The 24394-nt window shown below is 38.3% G+C and overlaps 1 protein-coding gene and 1 long non-coding RNA gene across 2 annotated transcripts in view; one reads left to right on the forward strand and one right to left on the reverse strand.

Annotated features, from left to right (window-relative positions):
- vstm2a (V-set and transmembrane domain containing 2A) overlaps positions 1 to 24394 on the reverse strand; it is a 122085-nt gene that overhangs the window by 89179 nt on the left and 8512 nt on the right. The window lies entirely within an intron of this gene.
- Positions 104 to 20052, forward strand: LOC116672270 (uncharacterized). Its single transcript, XR_004327515.1, has 3 exons — positions 104 to 116; positions 282 to 289; positions 19890 to 20052. It is a non-coding gene; the product is annotated as an uncharacterized LOC116672270 (long non-coding RNA).

Genomic DNA, 24394 nt, shown 5'->3' on the forward strand with positions numbered 1-24394 from the left:
GTGTGTGTTGCCTTCTGTTAAATGCCCAGTTAGAATTATTTAGCTTATAAAAGTCCCATATGAAATGAATGTATTTTGTGTTGCAACTGATGAAGTAAGGTCATTTTCTACTAGACGTCTATAGAACTGGACTTGTTTTTGTAACCAATGGAGTAACCCCTTGCTGGAAATTAGATAGAATCCAGGTTTAACGCACTTCTGCATTGGCTTTAATTTTCAGGCCCAAAAGCTTTGTCTATTATTTTTGCAGTCTATGCTTGCTTCCGCTGCCTAAATTGTAGTTTAAGAGGTGTTTATGAGAACGCATCAGTGATAATGTTGAATAATATTAAAGACAAAAAATGATAGATACTAAGAAGCAGGAACCCCCCATGCAAATACAGTAGGAGGCTGCCTACAGGTGGACTGATTCTTAATTCCAGCATGATGAGAGAGTGATCCCCAGTAACCAGTCCTCATTTTGGGTCTAATGTCACTTCTTTACCAGTATAAACGCTGCTGCACTCTCAGTGATTGATACCTCCATCTTCGAACAGATGTCAGCGATTCCTTTTGATTGACAGCTTGAAATGACTTTCTTTACTCACCCAAAGTGCTTTCTGTCTGCTTTCACCTGAGGATATTGAATCAGTCATTCCTGCAAACACCCCCCTTCCTTCCACACAAACAAAGTCACATACTCATCCACGCACATGCACACAAACACACACAAACAAACACACACACATTAGCACACTTTGCGATGTAAAGAACTTCTTCCTTTCTTCCTTCAAAGTGTATGCTGGCCTTCACACTGTCATTGACCGGAGACGGATAGAGCCCTCTCAATAGAATGTCTGCAGTGTGGGAGTATTCCATTTCTATAAGTCAGCCAAGACACTTTCGCTGTAATTGTGGAATTTTAATTAAACAAAGTCTTAAGGACATAACTGCATTATATTATCCTATTGTGTTGAAATATACCTTCAACTTTCTCTTAGTATACACTGTAATTTGGAGCCATGTTCACTGCCGCAGCAGCACCTTGACAGCACACATCACTGTTGTGCCATCTCATCTGAGGTTATACAAGTGGAGACCATAAATAATACTTAAATAGAGCATTGCTGGGAGTGTAGTTTCAGGCCCTGTATGCAAAAGTGCTGCGGTTTCATCATCTCAAGCATGCTGTGGAAAATTGCCTAAATGTTAATCCAACTGTTGTACAAGTGTGTGACAACTCCTCTATCCCTCCACACTAAAAGCAATCCTCTTCTTTTTGTCCTCTCCTTCTGTTTTCCTAGACAGTTACTTCATTTGCCATGATAACATTATTGTTGCAGACAAAGAGGTAAAAAAAAAGAAAAGTCAGAAGCTGAAGGTAATATCACAAAAAACCCACAGGATGAGTCAAGATTTAAGTGGCTATTTAAATTAGGTGTGAGGAGTTAGAGTGGAATGAATTTGAAGACTCAGGTGATGAGGCAGTGTCACAGGATGAGGTAAGTTTTAAATGAGCTCATCCCAGCTTGCTGGAATTGAAAAGCAGACTACAGCACTATAAAAAACAGGGATCTCAGGCAGTGTTTGAGCTGACCTTAACCCATTGAGTCAAGGTGCATTCCGTTTATATTAAAACTGCATTAAGGGACATTTTTGATATTAACATTAAATCAAATGACTCAGTAATATAAAAGGGCTGCTACTACTGCTAACCCACTGGGAAATAACAGCCCTAGCTCTGAGCCCTTAGCCAATTTAGGCTTATTGTTTGGGGTTTTTGGTCCATACAGACTATATGAAAGAGAAATTTTGAGGCGAGGTGAGTCAATTCTGAAAAAAATACTTTTTAACCGTGGACATGAGGGATCGAGGTGATTCAAATGACGGTCTGGGTCTCATTTCAGTTGGTACTCACATACCTCCCAAACACAGAATGTACAGTATGTCCACCTCCCAAATCCCAACGGTGTGCCGGGATTTCCATGATCTGATTTTTGTCTGGGTTTTACCCACATTTGGACACAGCTTAGTGAATTCTTCCAAATGGCATGACATCATCTTCGCAGACCAAAAATTGTTTTTCTTGCAATCAGTTTGTCTTCTGTGCCTCCTCTCTTTAAAATGATCTGTCGCTGTAAACAATGTGCAACAACCAATATGAAGCTTCATTTAGAAGGCTACATTAACCTGAGCTAACTACTGTCAACAATTAGGCTATAACAGTGTAGAGCAATGATGAGCTCCAGATCATCCAATGCAGCATGATGAAAACAGTACTAAACAGTTTAGTATTGGAATTAGCAATTATAAATACATAATTTGAAGTTTATTTACATGTTAAAAAACATCCTTTTTTCCCTCTAAGCTCAGGTCCTTCTACTGGAGTGTTCTGCGCAGTATCTTAGCTGTTCCTAATGCGGTCTTTTGGATAGAGATTTCAGATGTTGCAATATATGTATATATATATATATACTGTAACATTTTGGGGCTTAGCTGCTTTCCAACCATATTGGATTTTTGTAAGAGAGCTTATTTTTTATTTTTTCAAGCCTGTATCCTGCAATTAGCCAAACAGTGACCTGTCAGCTCTCTGTCCTAGTACGCATTATAAAGGTTCAAGGCTAGGAGTTCCAACACATTAACCACGTAATGAAACACAATTACGCCACCATGCAGAGTGCTCCGGTCATACAGCCCATAAGCTGACTTAATCAATATTTTTTTGAATAGCTGCTTACATTATGACAATTCAAAGAAAGAAAGAAAAAGGTGGGAGAAAAACTACATAGTTCAATTCAGTGAAAATAATCAATGGAGATAGATAGGACCAAAATGTCAGCAATCATTGAAGCTTAGACTGTTTTACAATAACAAAAAGGAATAGCACCACCATCAACAAAAACTAAGGCATTAATAATTTTAAGTACAACATTCCCTATTTGTTAGTCATTTAGGTTACCACATCAGAGGAGAGCTAAGGACTAGTGGCTTATAAAAAAAGGGTGAGTGTACAGTATGCTAACCGTTTTCAAAGAGTCAAAGTAGTTAGTGAGGAAAGTTAAGCATCTATCAGGGAGATAGGTATATTCATCAGGGAGTAAAAGACACAACAATGGAATGCTTATCTGTTGGATTTTTCTTGGAAAACAATTGTTTGCTTGCATGTTACTGTAACCACTAGATATAACAATGGTACATCAGGACATTGTTTCTGTGCCAACACAATATAAATCACAAAGTGATCTTGCAGCAGAGAAAAGTACCGTAACCACCTACCATGGATTCACCCCGCTTATGTATAATAAACTCTGATGCTGGGTAGTGGGTATTGGCCAGCCCGCCCTCACCCAGAAAAGGACTATATGGGTCGATTATGCAAGCAGCTCATAACGACTAACAACTACAATTCTTGTTAGGCAACAAACTCTTGTGGCTGTAGTAATTATTGCAAAAGCAATCTAGAAAATGTAATGATTATCTGTTGGATTTTTCTTGGAAAAGCAAATGTTCGGGCGGCTTTCCGTGGAAAGCCCCCCCATTCTGACATCCCTCCATTTAGTGCAGGTAGGTACTGAGCATAATGATGCAATTTAGGCATGTGTGAAATAACAACGGAGTGTAAATTGCAATTCCCCCTTGTTGGACTAATACAGGATACATTCTTATGATTATTATTATTATTATTATTATTATTATTAAAGTTACAACCTAATTTCAGTAGTTTTACGTCATTTTAAGCCAATCTCTGATGTTTCTAACCCAAACTATTTTTGATGCCTAAACCCAACTAGTTACTTGACACCCTTTACTATGTGTTTAAAACTGCTTGTTATGTTAAATAGAATGGTCACATGAGTCACACGATTGAACTGCCACCATGCAACAGTCAATAGAACAGTTGTATGTGTCGTTTTCGGTTTCTTTGAAAATCAACCTACGAGGATGTTTAGATATGAAGATGTATCAGGTTTAGCACTGGACCCAATGTGACAAGAGGAAATATTATAACCTCACAGTTTGGGGTAATAAAATCAATCAAACATTTTAAAACACCATATGCTTTTGGCTGCTGTCATTTAGGGCTGTGAAAGTGAAAAAGCACAAGTACCAAGTAGAACTTTAAAATAGACAATCTGACATTTGGGGAAATACAGATCGATTGCCATCTTACTCAGTGAGATGCAGATGATCAATATCATTTTCAACTCTGGACATCCACTAAACTGATGTTTAGCTTAGCTTTGCACAAGGCCTGGAAGCAAGAGGAAACTGTCAGCATAGCTGCATCAAAAAGTGAAAGAATATGCCCTCAAACAACGCCAAAGCTGTCCTTTTTGCACTTAATATCTTTATTGATATGTGTAGAAATTTAAATGTTAAATCAATAAGTTATATTGTGGATATTATAATATCCAGCATGCAGCTGTTAGATAAAAGAGCTATTTATTGCCAATGTCTTAAACATACTGTTGTTATTTTGAGGTCGCCAGGGTAACTCACTGTCAGAACTCAGATAACTGCTGGATACAGCTATCTCAACAAGCCAAACCTTGCAATCCTAGCAACAAAACACATTACCATTGCCTTTAAAAATGACCCATATAAGCTTGTGAGCAGAATGACATTGTCAGTGCCTTCAAAATCTGTTCAAATCACATTTTACAAAAATGTTTTTTGTTATGCCTTTGTTATGGAAAGGATGCATGGAAAGATCTTGAATTTGGTGAAAATAAAAATAAAAAATAAAAGGGTTTATTTCCAAGGAAGTAACAGTTACAAGGAATTGTCTTGACATCCCTCACATGATTGACACTTTGTATACACTAGTTTGTCTCGGTCATACCCTGGCTTTTCAATAAATTTACCAATGAATGCTTGGCAACAGAATCATTACAGAGCTGATTGGGGAAAATACAAATAAAGAAAATAGAAATTGCTTGTGACCCATATAGGATTGTGAGCAGAATGACATTGTCAGTGCATTTAAAATCTTTAACAAACAACATTTTACAAAAACGTTTTGGGTTATGCCTTTGTTATGGAATGGAGGCATGGAAAGATCTTGAATTTGGTAAAAAGAAAAGGAAAAAAAGAAAAAAAAAAGCTTTTTCATCATGGTTTAATTCAAATGTTTTTTTGTTTTTTTTTGCTAGCCGTCCTTGTTAGTTAAACATAAACCTAGACCATTTCAACTATTTGACTGATGGTGTCATTTTTCATCATGCCAGCTAGTTACAACATGCAAATAAGACAACGCTCCATCTCCATCTCCGTCCATTTATCCGGTATTTAGTCGGGGGGGCAGCAGCTCCAGTAGGGGACCCCAAACTTCCCTTTCCCGAGCCATATCAACCAGCTCCGACTGGGGGATCCTGAGGCGTTCCCCATACCAGGTTGGAGATATAATCCCTCCACCTAGTCCTGGGTCTTCCCCGAGGCCTCCTCCCAGCTGGGCGGGCCTGGAACACCTCCCTAGGGAGGCACCCAGGCAAAAAAGACAACTACAAGTCCTAAATAGGGATAACATGGAGTGAGAGGTGGAGATTTATAGAAAATGATGAATACAATGTTACATGCTACAATTTTGAATTCAATTCTAAATTCTAAATTTGCTTAAACTTGGATTTCAATACTATGGATAATATATTCAAAGACCAGTGAGAACATAAATCCCTATTTGAACAACTTTTGCACCTCACCTCCTGTGTAACCGAGTTCGGCCATTCGGAATAACTATAAGAAAAGGGTTTATTGCCAAGGAAGTAACACTTACAAGGAATTTCTTTGACATCCCTCACATGATTGACACTTTGTATAAACTAGTTTTTCTCGGTCATACTCTGGCTTTTAGACTGTTTCAATAAATGTACCAATGAATGCTTGGCAACAGAATCATTACAGAGCTGACTGGGGAAAATAAAAATAAAGAAAATAGAAATGTTTTTTTGTCAAATGGGAAGAACCCAGGGTTCCTGCAGCACTAGTATTTCATCCTGATATAAATGATGGTCCTATCTCTTTGAAAATCACTGTGGACAAAGAATCATTTTAAAAATAGAAGACAGGGATGTAGGAAATCATTAGTTTGGCTCAATAAAATATCCATGCTGGATGAAAACAGAGCGCTGCTCTGTCTGAGTTATGCCCCTAAACAATCGCCGTAATTGTTTGGAGGTGGCCTCAATCGATAAAAGGATTATTGGCGCTGACAACACATGAGTACATATCAGTGTGTGATCAGTGTCATAACCATTCTAGTGCAACAATACATTACATTTAATATCCTTGGACTGGTATCGAGCAAACGGAGGCCTAAAGCAATTAAAGGCAGAATCAATGCCCTGAGTCAAAACACTGTGACAGCTCTATTATCCCTAGATATAGGAGGCCTAGTGCAGTCCCATTTCTCTGCGTCTCTCTCTTCCTGTTGTCTGGTGCACATATACACACATACACTCTCTCTCATTCGTCTTTAAATATCTGCAGTAGAGTAGATACACCGCAGCACTATCACATACATAATACACCAACCTTTCCTTTTTTTTTAAGCCATTTTCCTTCTCTTTTTTCCAACACCATTCTTACCGTCTTTGAGTCTGAAATAATCCCTTCTGGTATTTTCTTACTTTTTCCTTCATTACCTGCCTCTCCTCATTCTGTCTCCCTGTCTGTCAGCATCAGTCTTTAACCGTTGAAACCCACCCCATCAATGTCAGCCACACATCAGCACTGACAGTGCTTTTATCTATTCACACTCTTTATGTGCTCAGGCTCTTCTAGCCTTCTAAGGGAACCACAGGTGAAAATGATTTTTGTCTGCATCTGTTCAATATTTTGCTTCATTGACCACTCCAGCTACAGTGGGCTTAAAAGTTCTTTTTTTTGTTTTTTTAAATCAGATAAGCCGACTTGAGCACCCCTAAAAAGGGTCTAAGTTCGCCCATAAATGAAAACATCCTGGATTAGTGTTATAATATATATGTTGCTAATTAATACATTAATAAGGTTTATAAATACTTGTTTTAGTTGTTGAGTTTCAACAGAATTCCCTTAAAAGAGAACATTAACAAAACCTGCATTTAAACAGACCACAATAGCTACAGCCAGTGGTCAGCAACTGCCAACATTAGATCTTGTTATTGAGATCTTTTAATGCCACTGTGAATTTATACCAATCTTAACCAATCATATATCATCAGAATGCACATTTAAAAAAGGAAGTTTTTCCTTGCCTCTGTGTTCTAGTGCTTGCTCTCAGTGGGAACGGTTGGGTTTCTGTAAATAACATCCCAGAGTACGGTCTAGACACGCTCTTTTATGAAAAGTGCAATGAGATAACTGTTGTTGTGATATAGCGCTATATAAAAAAAATTGAATTGAAATTGAATTGAAAATATGTCTGATTAGAAAGTTGCAATTGGTACTGTAAAGTTTGCTTAGCTTGATGACCCTTTACCGTAGAGTGCTAGAGAGATTAATTTGCATGTCATTTAAAATACAAATAAAAGAATGTTCAAAAAACATAAAAACACAGACATACTGTACGTTGGCACAATTGGCAGAGAACATGAGTTCTAATAAATAGATGCTTACAAGTCCACAAAACTGCACAGGTGTTGGTGCTCAAGCGCACATAGACTACAGGCAGTGATAGCACAGAGTCGTAGTATTCAAACTGGTGCATCATCATTGTCCTTTGCAAAGCTTTATATTTATCATTTCATACTCCATTTAACAAGCCCCATTCCCTGTATAGAAGCATCTGCATTTTATGTTTCCCCTCTTTATTAAGATTTTCCCTTGAGTTTGTTACAGTGTGAGCAGCCAATCAGACAGCTGTCTCTCACAGGCTGCCTTTGCTGCTGATTCAACGTGATGGGATGCCTAAATAACCACTGATAAGAGACGAGCAGACAATGCCAAACACACTGCCAAAGCTGAAAGTGGCAATCAGCCACAAAGGCTCAGCGGTGGCCCAATAGTGCCTGTTTATGTTTTAGAAATGGACAGATTTGAGATGCAGGGCCTTATGTCTAGTGACTTTACTGTGATTTGTCAGATTTTGTAATATCTATTTTATTAGGTATTTTACACAAATGGTCTGAGAAAGTCTCTTGAAAATTATATGCTATGTACTCACTCAAATTAAAGAAAAGTCTGGTTTTAAAACATCAACATGAATTCATGTCTCAATGTAAAACTCATTCAAATATATAAAAAATGAACGAAAAGTGTATTCAATATAAACTGTCAGTCTAAAAGAATAACTGACTCACTCATCCTGCTTACCTGTGCTTCTTTGTCTAGACATTCCATAAGCATGATGGTGGTTCGTAAGCTTAATGCCAGCCGACAGACAGAGCTGACTGATGAGGCCGCTGCCTGAGGAAGTCACACTTCCTGCAGTCCCCACATGTTTTTTTGTCACTTCATTGTCAGTTTGTTGCCTTAATATAGTACAGCAGTTCCTGCAGCCTGCCAGCTTTGCCACATATGAGCATTTTTACAAAACAAGCATCTAAGGTAATGAACATGATGCTAGATTTATCCTGGGAATGTAAACTAAACTCTGCTTGTCATTGATAATTGAAGAAAAAATATGATATCTGAGGATGTCGCTACAAGACTAATTCTAGTATTTGTGATTATGGCATGTTAAATACAACAAAACATCCTGCAGAATTAGTTTATTCTGACTGAGCTGTTATTTGTACATGACATCGATTTGATTGTGATTATTAGCCGTTTTTTTGCTCAGCTGGCCTTTATACTGACACTGACAACAAGCTTGCGCTGGTGGGTAGCATGAGCTGTAGTTCCCATGAGACAACCTGTAGGGGGACTGCAGCGGGAAAAGTTACATAGTGTTGCTTTAAATTAAAACCACAAGAACTGTAAAATTGTGTAAATGTGCAAGCTCAAAGTGATGTAGTGTACTAAGCCTATAAACTTAAAGGGTAACTAAACTTTTTGAAATCCAATTTTTTATGTTTTTGTGTCTAAGTGACTGATGGGAACAACAATCTTTGACATTGGTCCAGTAACAAGCAAGATCGCTGCAGTCGGCAGCAGCGAAACACGATACAATGTAATTTAATAAGGTTAGTTAATTGTCCAGCTTGTATTTATTGTCTCAAAATTGTTTGTTTTCTGCTGACAGGCTCAGATTAATATTCTAAGTGTCTAACAACATAAAAGGAAAATAGGGAAATAGGGTTAAAAAGGGTAGTTTCCCTTTATGGCTGGATTGACCAACCTGGAAAAACAATAGACAACTGTCCCGAAAAGCCAGACCTCCAGGGGGCCCGGGTCTGCAGTTTCAGTACCTTGCTGAATGTCTGAATACAAAACTTAAAAATATCAACCATCAACCATTGTTTTTTCTTCTCATTCTGAGGAATCTGCACCACCAATCATCTGGATTAGTTTTAAAATGGAAAAAAAGATCTAGATCTGATGATAATGAGACATCTGAATTTTTTTAATAAATAATGTTTTGTTGCTGGACATTTTACATATTACAGTCACAGGAAACATTCTTCTTCTTCTTTAGTTCTGACTAGGAAAATAAGAAGTCTCACGCCAACAATTTAAAATTACTGCACACAGTTGAATGCTGTTCAGAGTGCATTTTTTCTTAATATTTGAAAATACATGGATTCAAATTTATATTCAGTTACAGTTACTAGAATCGACAGAGTGGAAGAAACGGCACCGTTATAGGGGCTGACAGCTCATTTATTTGCTCGGTTCCCCTGGTGAGTTAATCCAGCCCCGCTACTGTTAATGATTTGTAATGACTTCATCTTGTCACATTTGGTTACACACAGTTTTTTTGTTGTTGTTTATTTAGTTTTTTGGTTTGTTAAATATTTCTAAAGCTCCCATTAAGTCACCCAAACATATTTCTGGAAAAAACAGATCTCATCTTTACCCAGAAACCTTTAACAGTGAGCTCCCTGCCACGGCTTTTACATCAATATGCTGTTACTCAGCAGCTAGCCATTTGATTTCAGGTATATCGTTTTCAAACATGGTTGGAAATTGTTTAATGTAAACATTTCTACTAAATAATAAACAATACAGTACATATACCCTTGTATTTTCCTTCTGGGTCAAAATTGAAAATGTACAATTATATTTGACACTTTTTCTTGACTTATTAAGCCACTTTTTTAAAAGGTTTTTGTCTCTTTTCGACATTTTTGTCACTGTTTTGTAGCATTCTTCTACGCTATTTTTTGCACTACCACCAGTATAGACTAACATCCACTTATTACCACTATTTTTAAGCAAATATTTGGATGTTATGTTCAATAAGCCTCATGTGGCCTATGTTAAATTTACATATAATTTTTGAGTTAAAAAAGAAAGTTTTAATTATATCAACAATATTTAAGATCAGAGGATATTGATGGGTAATCACAGACTGTCAAAGTTTGGTCAGAATAATTCTATAAAATTAAATTAAACACCCAAAAGTCAAAGATCCGATCCTTAAGTCGACTTGTGAAGAGCGTTTCATGGAACCATCAGTGTTACTTTTGGCCAATTTGGTTGAAAGAAAACCTACATTTCTGCTGTTTAAAAAATGGGCAAATTTGACCCGAAGACAACATAAGGGTTTACACATGGCATATTTAATTATCTATATTTCAGTGAAGATAGGTGTATCAGGGTACTGGAAGCAATTAGAGAAATGAATCATTAAGGCCAATAAATGTCCTCTACATTAGATCTAAGCTCCTCAGGGAAAGCATTATGGGCCATGAGTCCTGTAAGCTGAAACAAATCATCCTCTGCTCCTCCTCTGGCAATAGCCTGCTACCATTAGGATCTGGAGTTAAACTAAAAGCAATACTGTCTTCCTTATATATAGTAAGGTCGTCCTACCCCTGCCTTACACTTGGAGGTCATAACCTCAAAAACAAACAATTTGTAATTTTACAAAGTTATTATTTTCATTTCACATCATTATCAGATATTATGATTATAATGTTACACTGTACAGTATGCTTATTTATTATTCATAACGAAACACAAAAGAGAGCACAACAAATATGGGACATATAGAACCCTGTTTTTGACCTAAATGCTGTTTTTTCTTTTCCCATTCATGCTATTTATTCTTGGGTTTCAGTGACAGTTACATGGCGTATGGGAATGGAGAAAATCAGATGATGACATGCAGCCATGGACAAGGATTGGTTGTAAGGTTCTGTATGAAATCCACACTGCAATCTGGAAACACAGAAAAGGCTAAAATGATCACAAAACACCTGGAAAATGAAAGTAAAGGGAAATCCAGACTACAGACAGCATTGGCAATCAAACATGGGAGCAAAAGGTTGATTTTTTTGATTGTTGATTTTCTGTTCATGTCCTCTACTCTTTCTCTCTCCCTTTATGTTCACTGCCTCGCCCTCTCTCTGTGACTCCTCACTTGTCTCTCCTGTCAGTGTATTCAAGAGAATTCAATAAATCTGTATTTCATCTTTATGTTTAAGTTTGCATCATTTGAGATTTGAATTATCAAAATGTGTGTTATGCAATAATATATTTCATTAAACAATAAAACTATATTATTACACTTTATATGCTGATGCTAGGATGTTTGTATTGCTGTTAAATTAAGCCTATAAATTCCATTTTAATAAGCACAGAAAATATCTTTGTGGTAAGGACACTTTTAATTGGATTATGTCTTATGTTTTTGTTTGTGTTGAACAGCATAGAGACAAAATGCTATTCCTCTCTTGGACACAGTGGGCAGTACATGCTCTTCCTTTCTCATCTCCGTTACCTTCTCTCCTTTTTCTCTCAATCCCTTCCTCAAACATGAACATTGATTGGTGGGGTCTTTTTATTTTCATCTGTCACAGTGAAAGAAAGTAAAAACAAATGTCAAATGATATTTATGAGATAGAAACAACATATTTTATTTATGTTTATTTACCTAATTTATGTGCACTTGTTTCCCTTCAGCTCAGTGGGAGAGTCTTAACTCGGTTTTGCAAACATTTACGGTCACGCTATTTTCTCTCCTCTTCTCTGCTCTCACTTTGCCCCTACGCTGGAGAGTGAAGATAACGTTACTCAAGCAATGCAATAAAAGCTTCCCAAAAAGATTAATTTATCCATCTAAAACCAAAGATTGACAGAAGTCAAAGCCTACGTCTGAAATTCAGGCTAAATGTCTGTGTATTTTAAGTGCACCTAACCTGTATCTGGAGACATTGGTGTCCTCCTGTGCCAAACAAGCACAGGAGGACAGGCCTTGATCCATCTTGGCTGTCAGAGAGAAAATATTTCAATATTAGTAAGGTTAGATGCAACGCTAAATAAAAAGAATCCCTGAGGAACAAAATGCAAAGAATATGACTCCTTTAATTGGTTGTTTGTTCCGGAGCATATGTTTTGTAATATTGTAATTAATTGGGTTAGCAAGATTATCCACTTCACCACCAACCCCCACACACAGGCAACGATGATGCTCAGATGAGCAAGTGGTTAATGTTAGCATTGTACAAAAACCTTGCTGCACCAAAGTATCAGTATTTTTGGCAATTATTTCACGACTTTTTTTTATATATCTCGGAAAAACATATTCTGCACCTTGGTGAACTCAATGGTGATTGATGAATGATCAATGGACCTGAGATGCAGATAGGACACGTATGACCATCATTTCTGTCTTATGTGTTTGTCAATAATGTATTGGCATATCATTTGAATTAATATGCAATCAACAAAAAGCAAATGTTGCATTACAATGCAGTTATAATGACTTAGATCAAAAATAATATTCACCGTGATGGATGACACAATCCAAGCAAGTGCAGTCACTGTACACACATTATAATCCAAACTCACTACATTTAGAAACATCTTGTTTGTGCTGAGTTTACATCATTCAGACAAAACAGCTAAAAAGAATATACAAGCAATAAATTGAAATCTCTGAATGACATGGAATGAAAGTAATAGATTCTTGGAACAATAGACATTATACCATCAAATGAAGGGCCTTAAATACTGTGGGATTTTGAGCTTGTTGTGTTTCGGAATTAAAACACGGCATTGACACAGATGGATACTGGGACTTAATTACGTGTCACTGCTTGCACATTGTAGCGTTCCGATTCACCAGGCGTGTACAATCTGACATGGCTAGAGTTGACCTTATTAGGTTATTTTTTAGTTTTATTTTATTAGATAGTCATAGCAGATACACGGGGGGAGAGAGAGAGGGGGGGGGGGGGAAGACACGCAGCAAAAGGCCTCCCCAACCTTTTTAGGTTTTCAAACAAATGCAAATTGCAAATGTAGCAAATTGTTGTTGTTGTGATGGTTAGTTACAATATAGTGTGGTGAAGCCAAAAATGCAAATTGCCTTCATGTTTTAACCATACAGGGACAATTTCAGCAGCATCCCCTACCCTTTAAAACCGTTGTTGATGTAACCATTGTTGATGCATCCCAAGTGGTGTACATGTTCATACATGAATTCGTATTTACTGGAGACAAAGCAGAAGAGTCAGTCTCAGATTAGACGATACTACAGTGGCCCTAAAACCTCAAGACACAATTCAAGAAAACACATGCAAATAGACACAGTACAAGCAAATGAAGAAACGTCTTCACCATTTTGATGACACATGCACAGCATTTATAAATTATCACCTTGACAACTGCAAGAAGCTCAACACAACAAAAACTGTTACCAGGGGATACTAAAATGTTATGCACATGCCTAGGACACGGTTGTTGTTGTTGTTGCAATTGTGTGTGGTTTATGAAGTTGTTGAAGTCAGCTAACTGCCGATTTAGACATAATAATAAGCAAAAGGCTAAGGGTAGGTGAATTTACGTGGAGGTAACACAGATCTCATACATTTTATGTAAAAATATCATATTGTGTTGAATCTAAGATTAATCAATATTAAAGCACAGCTGAATCAAATTGTATGCAATCAGCTTTGGATTGCAAATCTGTTGTTTTAGCATATGTATCAGACTGTGAATGTATACAGATATGTGTGGCAAGAGATTGCTAAAGAAATTAAAACTTCTTTAAAATACTCTCTGCTGCTAGCAAAAAAAAAGCACACAGAAATGGCTGCAGTCAAACCCACCAACAAACTGGATACTGGAATAAACTGCATGGAGAAATTGACCTTCACCTTAAGACTACAGTATAATATGTTTAAATCAATACGTACTGGGAAAAATGGACTACATAAATGTGCCTATGAGTCATTGAAGGGACCCTCTTCTTATAACAAGTACAACCATGTATACCCATGTGAACTTCTTCTTGCCTGAAAATTTTGTTAAATATAGAGTAGAATTGTATTTACATAAGCAAAACATAACCAACAAGGATTGTACAATAAACAAAAATGCATCCTGGTGTCAGATAGCGTAGCACAGAGTACCAGAGCAAGCAAAGGGCTGCAACTTGGCAACCTTTCCAACAATGGAAGAGCATTCCAACAGAGCAGACATCAAAAGCATCGTCTGACGGCATTTGGACAAGCCTCTAATTCAATTTGAAAAGTACTTCTCCGAGCCTGACAACTGCTGTTGTGACACCAAATGGATTCAGTTTTCTTTTGGTGACAGCGTTATAGAAGGGTCAAGAAGAACAATGACAGCAAGGATCCGTTGATTGAATTATCTGCAGTGGCTGTTGGAAAAAGGCAGATATGAGATCCAGCCCCCCTCTTGAATTGCAGTGAATCGGCAGCATGCCGGTTACTTGGGCTAATATCAAAAGCAATGAAGTGGCTTTGCTGTTTACGACCACGCATCTGTGACAGTGGATTCTCCATCCTTGTGTACAGAAAACAAATGTAATGCCACACTTTGGAACAAAAATAATAAGTCTGTGTTCAGTAGAAGAAAAATAGGAGTGGGAGCAGCTGAGGACGTTCAGATGTCCCATCCACAGGATACATAAAGCATTTTAAAACATTTCTATTAATGAAAATGATGGAGGTTAATTGATTGCTCTTGAGCAAATGTGAAGGTTGAAAACTCCAGTAAAAATCATCACCCACTGTAAAAGTGAAGCACTGATATTTTGTATGACTACAAGCATCACAGCAGACAGCAGCAGGTCCTATTTTCAACATAATCCTCACTACCATATCAGCAATAAAATATATAAAATAGAGATAGTGCATTCAGATCAACATGAGGAAAACAGTCAGTGTATATAAGCTGATTTTCAGTGTATTAAAGTCACAGCAAACCTTGACACCTGCATCATTACGCATGTAATATAATCTGCCTGTGCTATCAAACAACAAGGATAAACCATCCCCCCTAATCCATGTTTAATTTCCTGTCCCACTGTGATGTATATAAGCTCTTTTTCTGCCATCACTGGTCATTATGTGCTGCTGATTAAAGCAGTGAAAAGGAATATGGTGGATTGTAGAAAAGCTGTCGGTAAATATATTAGCTGCAGAAAATGTATAGAGCAGCAGTAATTGATGTGTATTCTATAGAGTATGTTTTTCAGAATCAATAATTTGTGTAGTAACCGATTCTTGTAAAGTGGGGTTGAGAGATTGAGCTTTTGGCAATTCTTTTCAACCAGCCCGTCCTCACCCAGAAAACGACCATTTGGGCAGATTGTGCCAGCACCTTATAACAACGACAATTACATTTCTCGTTAAATGGCAAATTGTTTTGTTTGAAGTAATTATTGCAAGGGAAAACAAGGAAGTGAGGTGACAAACTATAAGATAGGCAAATTCCACGTAAGGAGGTGGTGGATGGGTCAAACGACACCAGACTTTCACTCAGGTATCGGTATTTGTGTCCCGTGTGAAAAAAAAGTAAAACGTGTTTTTTAAATTGTTCAGAACATTGTGAACTGACCCCTTCCAAAAATGTGATTAATCGCGATTAAATGTTTTAATCGTTTGACAGCACTAGTTGAAGCACATTGTTGTGTAGCATGTAACTGACATACACTTTCCCCATTATTCAATAATACAGCACTCCTGATTGGAGGGAGGCCGATAACAGCTCCACAGTGGGAAAAGAGGGGGGTTCATTATCTAAAAGACATTTTTAATGAGGTTAGCGTGATATCTTTTTCTGATTTACAAAACACATTCAGTCAACCTCTTTCCTCACTTTTCTTTTACCTTCAATTAAGATCAGCACTCAAGGCATATGGTGTCCCCTGGCAGAGATCTTTGCCCATCCATCCTATACTATACCAAACCTGGGGTATGGTATCAAGGCTCTATCAGTTTTTGGCAATATCCTTGGCCTCCCTATTGAGAGGGTCTGAGAATGTGATTCCCCAGACCTGAGTATACATTTTAATTGGCATAATGTATGATCTAACATTCCTTTGCACTATTGTGCACCCAAAACATCTGTCCTGATTAATGCTACTGTACTTGTTACTATCTGTGTTTTGATTCTAAATGATTTTGAAGCCTTTCAACTCTCTAAAATTCAAAAATACGCTGTATTTGCTGGACTTACAACTGCTAAGAAGATGATGGCAACATGTTGGAAGCCACGTCACGATTTGTCAATTCATACATGAACCCTTTCCTTTCTGGACATTGTGTATACGGAGCTATCTATGGCCCGTATAAATGGAGCGCCACAGGGGACTTTGGATTCGTGGCTCAGTATGACTGAGTCCTTGAAGTCCATGGTGTAGACTTTTGTTTTTGCAACCTTTGCTGCTGTCTGTGCATGTGTTTGGCCCTGTGTTCTTATGTCCATCTCTCTTGCAATGTCTTTTGTTTGTTTGTTTATTTGTGTGTGTTTGTGTGTCTGTTTTTGTGTGTCTTGCTTGTGAGCTGCAAGGTTTGTTTTGTTATTGTTAGCTCTCCCCCCTTCCCATCTTTCTTCTCTGTGTATTTTTTAATTTTTAATTTTCTCTGAAGTATTAATATTAGTGATAACATAAAGTAATAATTCAATCTACACAGCTCTATAACAAAGGAAACTTCTCTATTCTCCTGTGACGCATTCCTATGTCCCAGTATATTGTTTGTTTAAATATAAATAAAATAAAAATATTTGATCACAAAAAATATTATTATATTAACAATGGATGTGAAATATATCCCTTGTAGTGATGAACCCGCAGAGAATAATCACCAACTCTACAGCTTTTCTCAGCTTCGACAGGCCTAAATCAGGCTAGTTTTTAGGCTTGGCTTCTTACCAGGCATGAATCAATTATTGTGTTCCTTTTTATGGCATTGCTAGTTTATTGAATTCACTTGAATAAATCTCCTTGGTTTCATAATGATCAGTCAGCCTTCTGTCTATTACTTTGCAGGTAGTACACAAGTTGCGCAAGTCAATTCCATCTAGTTTAAAAGAAACAGCACATTCACTACATCTTACTAGATTTTATTCTATGCTTTAGTTCTATTTTAAAAAAATGCCATAGGGGCCAGCTCAGAAAAGAATCAAATAAAGAGTCTGAAATTAGCAGATTTTTTGTATTTAGAATGCATCTGCCTACTGCTGCTGGATCATGACCGGTTTAATTCATCACAAATCATCCCAAGTAAAAGAAAACAAGCTTTAATGAATGAATTTCTTCCATCCATCCTTCTTTGTCCGCTTATCAGGTATTGGGTCGCGGGGGGAGCAGCTCCAGTAGGGGACCCCAAACTTCCCTTTCCCGAGCCACATCAACCAGCTCCGACTGGGGGATCCCTAGGCATTCCCAGGCCAGGATGGAGATATAATCTCTCCACCTAGTCCTCGGTCTTCCCCGAGGCCTCCTTCCAGCTGGATGAGCCTGGAACACCTCCCTAGGGAGGCGGCCAGGAGGCATCCTTACCAGATGCCCGAACCACCTCAACTGGCTCCTTTCGACACAAAGGAGCAGCGGCTCTACTCCGAGCTCTTCTCAGAGGACTGAGCTTCTCACCCTAAGGGATACACCAGCCACCCTCCTGAGGAAACCCGTTTTGGCCGCTTGTACCCTGGATCTCGTGCTTTTGGTCATGACCCAGCCTCCATGACCCTAGGTAAGGCTATGAACAAACACTGACCGGTAGATCGAGAGCTTTGCCTTCTGGCTCAGCTCTCTTTTCGTCACAACGATGCGATAAATTTAATGTAATACCACACCTGCTGCGGCGATTCTCAGATCAATCTCCCACTCCATTGTCCCCTTACTCGCGAACAAGACCCCAATGGTTTGAAATTTGAAATCCTTCACTTGGGGCTTGTTTAATGAAGCGCACGCTGCTGAAATTAGTTTTTTTTTTTTCTCGGTTGTGGAACCATACTCTTGAATGAATTTGTTGTAGTTATAAAATAAATTATTTTGCTTTGACTATAGGATGGCTGGCCATTCAATCAATGGCAGCAAGACAAGTATTACAACAGGTCTTTCAGTGAATGTGGTTAGTTTGATAAGGTTCAGAACTGATATGACACATGACACATGAGGGGGGGTGTTTGTGTGATGCTAATTTAACCCGGCCCAAGCAGCAGGTGGGAGAGATTTATTGAGGTATTGATTCAAGATGGAAAAAAAAGGAGAATAGTCGTTAGACACATGAGAGCTGCAACCACAACCTGAAACAAAGACACTAATTGTTTTCCCCACAACATGACTTTTTATAAATACAACTTTTAATACCTACAACACAGAGAGCAGGGTTTTGGAGTCATGATGCCAATGGACAACACTGAAAAGCGGACCCGAAGCTTTTCTTCACTCACTTCTTACGGCTTGAACACCAAACCCAGCAGGCCCTGGATCTGGAACGAGAATTGAAACAGCAGCTTTATATTCCACCACCTGAAGCGTGTGTGAAGCCGCTCTCCGCTCTGCTAAAGAGGCCTATTTTCCCGCAAGTCACGCGGCATTTTGACAACCAGGCAGGAAGTGAAACAGCAACATCATCCAGTGGAGGGGAAGGTAGATACTAGCTTAATAACTACATGATTGTCAAGTAGGCTACTTGTAGAGACAATCAAAATCTGTCAGGCAGGCAAGACACAAAAAGACAGCGCATCCAGAATGCAGCACAGTGGAAGATCAGGGGTTGGGTAGGAAATATATACACTTGTCCAGGCCAGCTTAGTCTCATTCTAACATTAAATGCACAAACGCAGGGAGAGGAAAGTGCACAGTCCAGTCACTGTTTGGAGGCTAAAGTGTAAAGAGCCATGTTGTCAGTTAAACCATATAATGCGTGTAAGTGCATTGAAAAAAACACTGGGAAACAAGGAAACAAGACCTAACCCTCTGAGACCAAAGGTCATTTTTACAACTCATTGTCCGTCTGGTTTTATTTTCTAAAAACACTTGTAAAATATCAACCCTGTTGTCTACAGTCGATGTATGAACATCATTTTTTTCAGGACAAACTGGGCTATTAGAATAACTGTGCTGCAGTGAGGTCACTTGAATGTTAAAAAGGTTGAAGGACCATAAAGACAAATAAATAAATAAAATGGAACATGAATCTTCCAGATATGTATTGATATCACAGAGCAGTAAAAGCTAAGCCAATCTTCTCTCTAAAACACTTCTCACATGTCATGGGAAGAAAAGTCCAGACGCTTTTACCCTCATGACATTCACTTATGCCAATAAAAAAAATAAAATAAACATTGTCATAATGGACATTATAATTTATTTAAAGGACAAACTATTTACATTTCTTCAAAAAAGGCCCAAATGTATGCATCATTCTCTATAGAACGGTGATAGACAATCTTTGATTACATTAGACTATTCTGAGTTGGAGTGATCTGTCTTTCCCACTATATACTATCTTTGTTCTCGCTTGGATGCCCGTATAAGGCATAATGTGTGACGGACCTGCCTTCCAATTGGTTGAAAAAATGTCAACACACTCTCGCAAAGCTTCATGGGAGATTTACGCAAGACGGTAGCCCAGAGCTAGCGGCAGAAATGACCAAAAATGTGATAAAATATAGACATCAAGTGGATAAATCTTGGAGTTAAGAGTTTGGATTTATTGCTCAACAACCCTGAAAAAGGCCAGGTTCCAGGTTGGATAGAAAATCACCTGTAAAGGCTAGAAAGACCCCACAAGTGAGCTATCTCTTTATTCTTTAGCTGCAAAATTCGGTAAGTCTCTGTTTTTATGCTTATTAAATGATTGCAATATGGGGCATCCAGATAGCGCAGGGGTCTGTGCGGATGCCCACGTATCGACGCGGCGGGCCCGGGTTCGAATCCGGCCTGTGGCCCCTTTGCCGCATGTCACTCCCCCTCTCTCTCTCCCCCTTTCACAAAAACCTACATCTGTCCTCTAAATAAAGGGAATAAAACCCAAAAAAAAAACTAAAAAAAAAAAAAAAAAAAAAAATGATTGCAATATGAATCAGAGGTGCCGTTTTGGGTCGTATACGACCCCTTCGGCCTATGATGCTAACGGACTAATAATTCCCATCTCTGTTCAAGGCATAATAACCTCAGGGGTTTTAGAATGAAGTGTTATGATATAATACTGCCAGTAAACAGACGGTAAAGATTTATGTGCGCTCCAAATGCTAATGAAATGAGTCTCTAAGCTAACTAGCTACTGTTAGCTCTCCTCCCCTCACAAGAAGCTTGCGCTTGCTTCAATGTTACAGCATTTTTGTGATGCTTTGTGAGTCTAATGTGTTCATGTAACTCAGTCTTGCCAATATACAGAGCTGTGCAAATACACATGGGACAGTAAATGAGGATTTGTTTTGCATGCATGTATGAATCTCTTCCAGATATTTCCCCAAAGGCATCCTGTATCCTTATTGCATCACACCTCCCATATGTTTTTTCCATCTGCTTGTCCCTTCATCCCACCCTCCATCATTTCATTCCTCTGCAGCACACAAATGGGCTCAACATGGCTGAAGCTGCCCTGGATCCAACAATAGAGCCATTTAACCCATTTGTGCCTAAAAATTATATTTAGTATAATAGACTAAATGACAAATCACACTTCAAAAGTCTAAGTCAGGATTCTTTCTCTTTTTGAGATAAAAAATGTGTTTTTTAAATGTCTTCACTATAATTTTTTACTCTGCATATGTGTGCATATCTTGGATTTTCACCTTGTTATGAGTTCATAGATACCATTATGCTCTATGTAGTTTCTGATATGCAGTCATTTCTTTCACTGTTATCATACTAGTCTCTGGGCACATAGGATACATGTTTTTTTGTTCTAATATATAATGATACATGTAGAAAATTACAGCAGCCTTAGCACCCTAACTTTTTTCCTGATTTAAATGTACGGTATGCAGTGCAAATGCTTTTCTAAATATGTTTAACTTATTTAACACTGAAAATCAGGCCATGGTGCAGACCAAAAAGTACAAAACTTCCAGAGTTGGAGGAGTGTCATAATACCATGAAAGGCAAACCAAATTCAAATTGTGCAAATCCAAACACAAATAAAATCCTTGAAAGAGTAAAAAAAAAAGTCTCTGTGACCTTCACATTTCAAAACACATTATGTTTGTGTTGCGTGACAAACCAATGAGTCATTCTTTGATTTTCAAAGAAGAGAAAAGCAGACAGGCATCTGAATCATATTTTTCAATATGGAGAAGCATAGCTGCGGCTTTTTTTCGTGAGATATTGCAAAGTCGGCTGTCGGCTCTGTCTGTCAATCTCTCTGACACCAGAGCAGTCAATCATATTCCATAACCCTCCATTGTCTTCATAAGATAATAAATGCCCTCTAACTAGAAAACCTTGGCATATGTTTTTTTGTCACGTTTTGACCATGAAAAGATCCAAATGAAAAAATAAATGTATGTATACTTATACTGTGTAAATATTATGTGTTTGTCCAAAGCCTGATGTATCGTCTTCCTCTGTGCCATGGCTTTCCATTGTTGTCCAAAAACTATTTAAACACATCAACGAGCCTATGTTGCATTGGGTGAAATGTTCCTTCATTACCATGAACACCCACACAAACCCCAAATACTCACTTGAGATTTAAATGTTGATTAATTTTTCACTGAAAAAAGTACAATTACCTCCTGTTTGAGTAATGTTTTTTAAAAACTATAGTGGCTATTTCCGTAAATTACTGAACCTTTTCTAAAAATGTAATTAAATATTTGTTTCTGTAATTTTCCAACGGATTTTGTTTTGAACAAACATTTTTGTAATTGTTAACAATTGTTTAAGCTAATTAAGCACGTTAGCAACTTTGTACACCACCCTGTTCCTTTAGAGGCTGAAAGTAAAATATGAAAGGTCCCCAGCTGGAGTTAGGTAACCCCCAACGATCTACGTTAATATTTGCAATACAAACCTTGGCGTGCTGAATTAGGAACTAAACAAAAAACCCTGTACTGTTAGTCAGTTTCTAACACAACAGCTCAAAAGTGAATGTGAAGGTAAGTTTCTGAACAGATTGGACCCTTGTTCTTCAGTACCACTGCTAATAAAATCTGTTCCCAGAACAGGTTTGTCCACAGTATATTCTCTGGCCAAAACATATTGATGGCCCCCTGGTGGCTGGCTGCACTATATTTCTTAAACCCCACACCCTCCATGTTAGCAGATGGGACATGGGCCAAACTAAGAAGTTAAAGTACGCATCAAATACATTTTCTCAAAGATTTTTTTTTGGCATTTTAGGTAGTTCTTATTACGCTGATGTTTGTGTAAGTGTTCATATTTCTGATGATTCTGATTTTAAATTTTCTATTAGATATTGGATTCTATAACATTTGTTAACGTCATGATTGACAGCTGGGATTGACTTGTATTGGTCAGGAGGGTGTATGGGTGGGACTGCAGCTAGACCACCAGATCACTACTGGGAAGAGTCTGGTTCGAAAAATTACAAGGTGACTTCACTTTGGTGTAGTAGGAGGACGTGGAGACGCATCGTCCATCTCTTTTTACAGACTATGGTTCAGAAGTAAATGAGCATTTCTGATGAATCTCCCATTTCAGCCCATTTCTGCTTCCTTTCAACCAAAAAATATGATATTGTTTTTAACTGCAAGAAGAAAAGATTATTTGGGATTCAATTGGATGTTAAAGCTTTACGTGTTCAACATGAACCAATGAGTCCGAAAACAGCCATTTGTAGTTTTGGTCTTTTCATGCAATTTAAACCTCCTAGCCTTTCATCAACAATGATTTTACAATGTCAAATTCTTTATCATGAATTAGTTTTCGAAAATGATGTCTGAAATGCTTTAAGCTAGTTGGCTGGAAGGAGGTAAAACCACTATTTGTTTTGGGAGATGGTTCAATGCTAAATTTGGTGGACAAGCACATAAGAAGCTGGGTCCAGACTAGTTTAATGATAGCTACACATATTATTTTAAGAGGATTGATTAATGAGGGGGTGTCGTCAATTCAGGAGTAGGGTGGCGGTCATATAAACGGTTTGCCAGACTGGATGTCTATACTAGAAAATGGGGAACGTACCTGAGCTTTCTGGAGGGCTCCTAGGAAGCTCTTTGCTGGGGAAAAATGTGAATGATGGGCTTATGGTGCTGTCATTTACACATAAGTTTATTTTGTTTAGGGAATATTGTGGTTTCTGTGTCATTTTTTCTTAATTTTTGTGTGGGTGGGTGGTGATGATGGGGTGTTCATGTTGCAAGTTGTATGTTTTTTGTATGTTAAAAAATAATTAAAAAATGTTATTGCAAAAACAAATGTGACACTGGTGCAGTGCAACACAAGGCCAGTGTTCCAGCAGCACAAGGCAGTAATGCACCAGCATTCAGTAATTTCAAGGAAGCCTTCCTTCCATGACTGATGATTGTAGTGGAGCCTGACAGCGAGTGGTCCACAGTCCACTAGTTGAAAATGAAAGCAGCAGGCTCTATTATGTGTAGGTGCATGCTCACACAAAAACACAGCCTCCTGTGGGGAAATCATATTTACCGCAAACCATTTGGAAACCATTATGATTATTACAGACGTGTGTGCACATAAGGGGGGGCGACAGGGCTGATGAGAGCAGTTACCAGGACTATGCCTGGTGCATCATATCGACTCTTGATGCAGTTATCTCAGCGAGAGTGTTGGAGGAGGCTGCACAAGCTGCAGTTACGCAGTGATGGAGGGGCGGAGAAGCAGACAGTAAGGTCACTCAGAGAGCACGGCAGCCAATGGATTTTATGCTTCCTTGCTGTTACACCCACTGGATTTATCAACTCACTTGTTAAGAGAGGTAAAGCTTGCAGTGGCTTGAGTGCAGTTTGGTCAAAGTGCGCCGGTGGATGTTTTATGTAATGGTCATTTGTATTCTGACCTGAAAGCCAAGGCTGATCCCTATTTCCGCTGCCGGGCTTGGGAGAGGGCAGCTTTGCATCATGTCCGCCTACCTTTCCTTAATTCATCTCACTTCTGCAGACACATCACACCATCTTTTAACATATCCCAGGTCAGGTG

The sequence above is a fragment of the Etheostoma spectabile genome, chromosome 22 (assembly GCF_008692095.1).
Source record: "Etheostoma spectabile isolate EspeVRDwgs_2016 chromosome 22, UIUC_Espe_1.0, whole genome shotgun sequence".
NCBI lineage: Eukaryota > Metazoa > Chordata > Actinopteri > Perciformes > Percidae > Etheostoma > Etheostoma spectabile.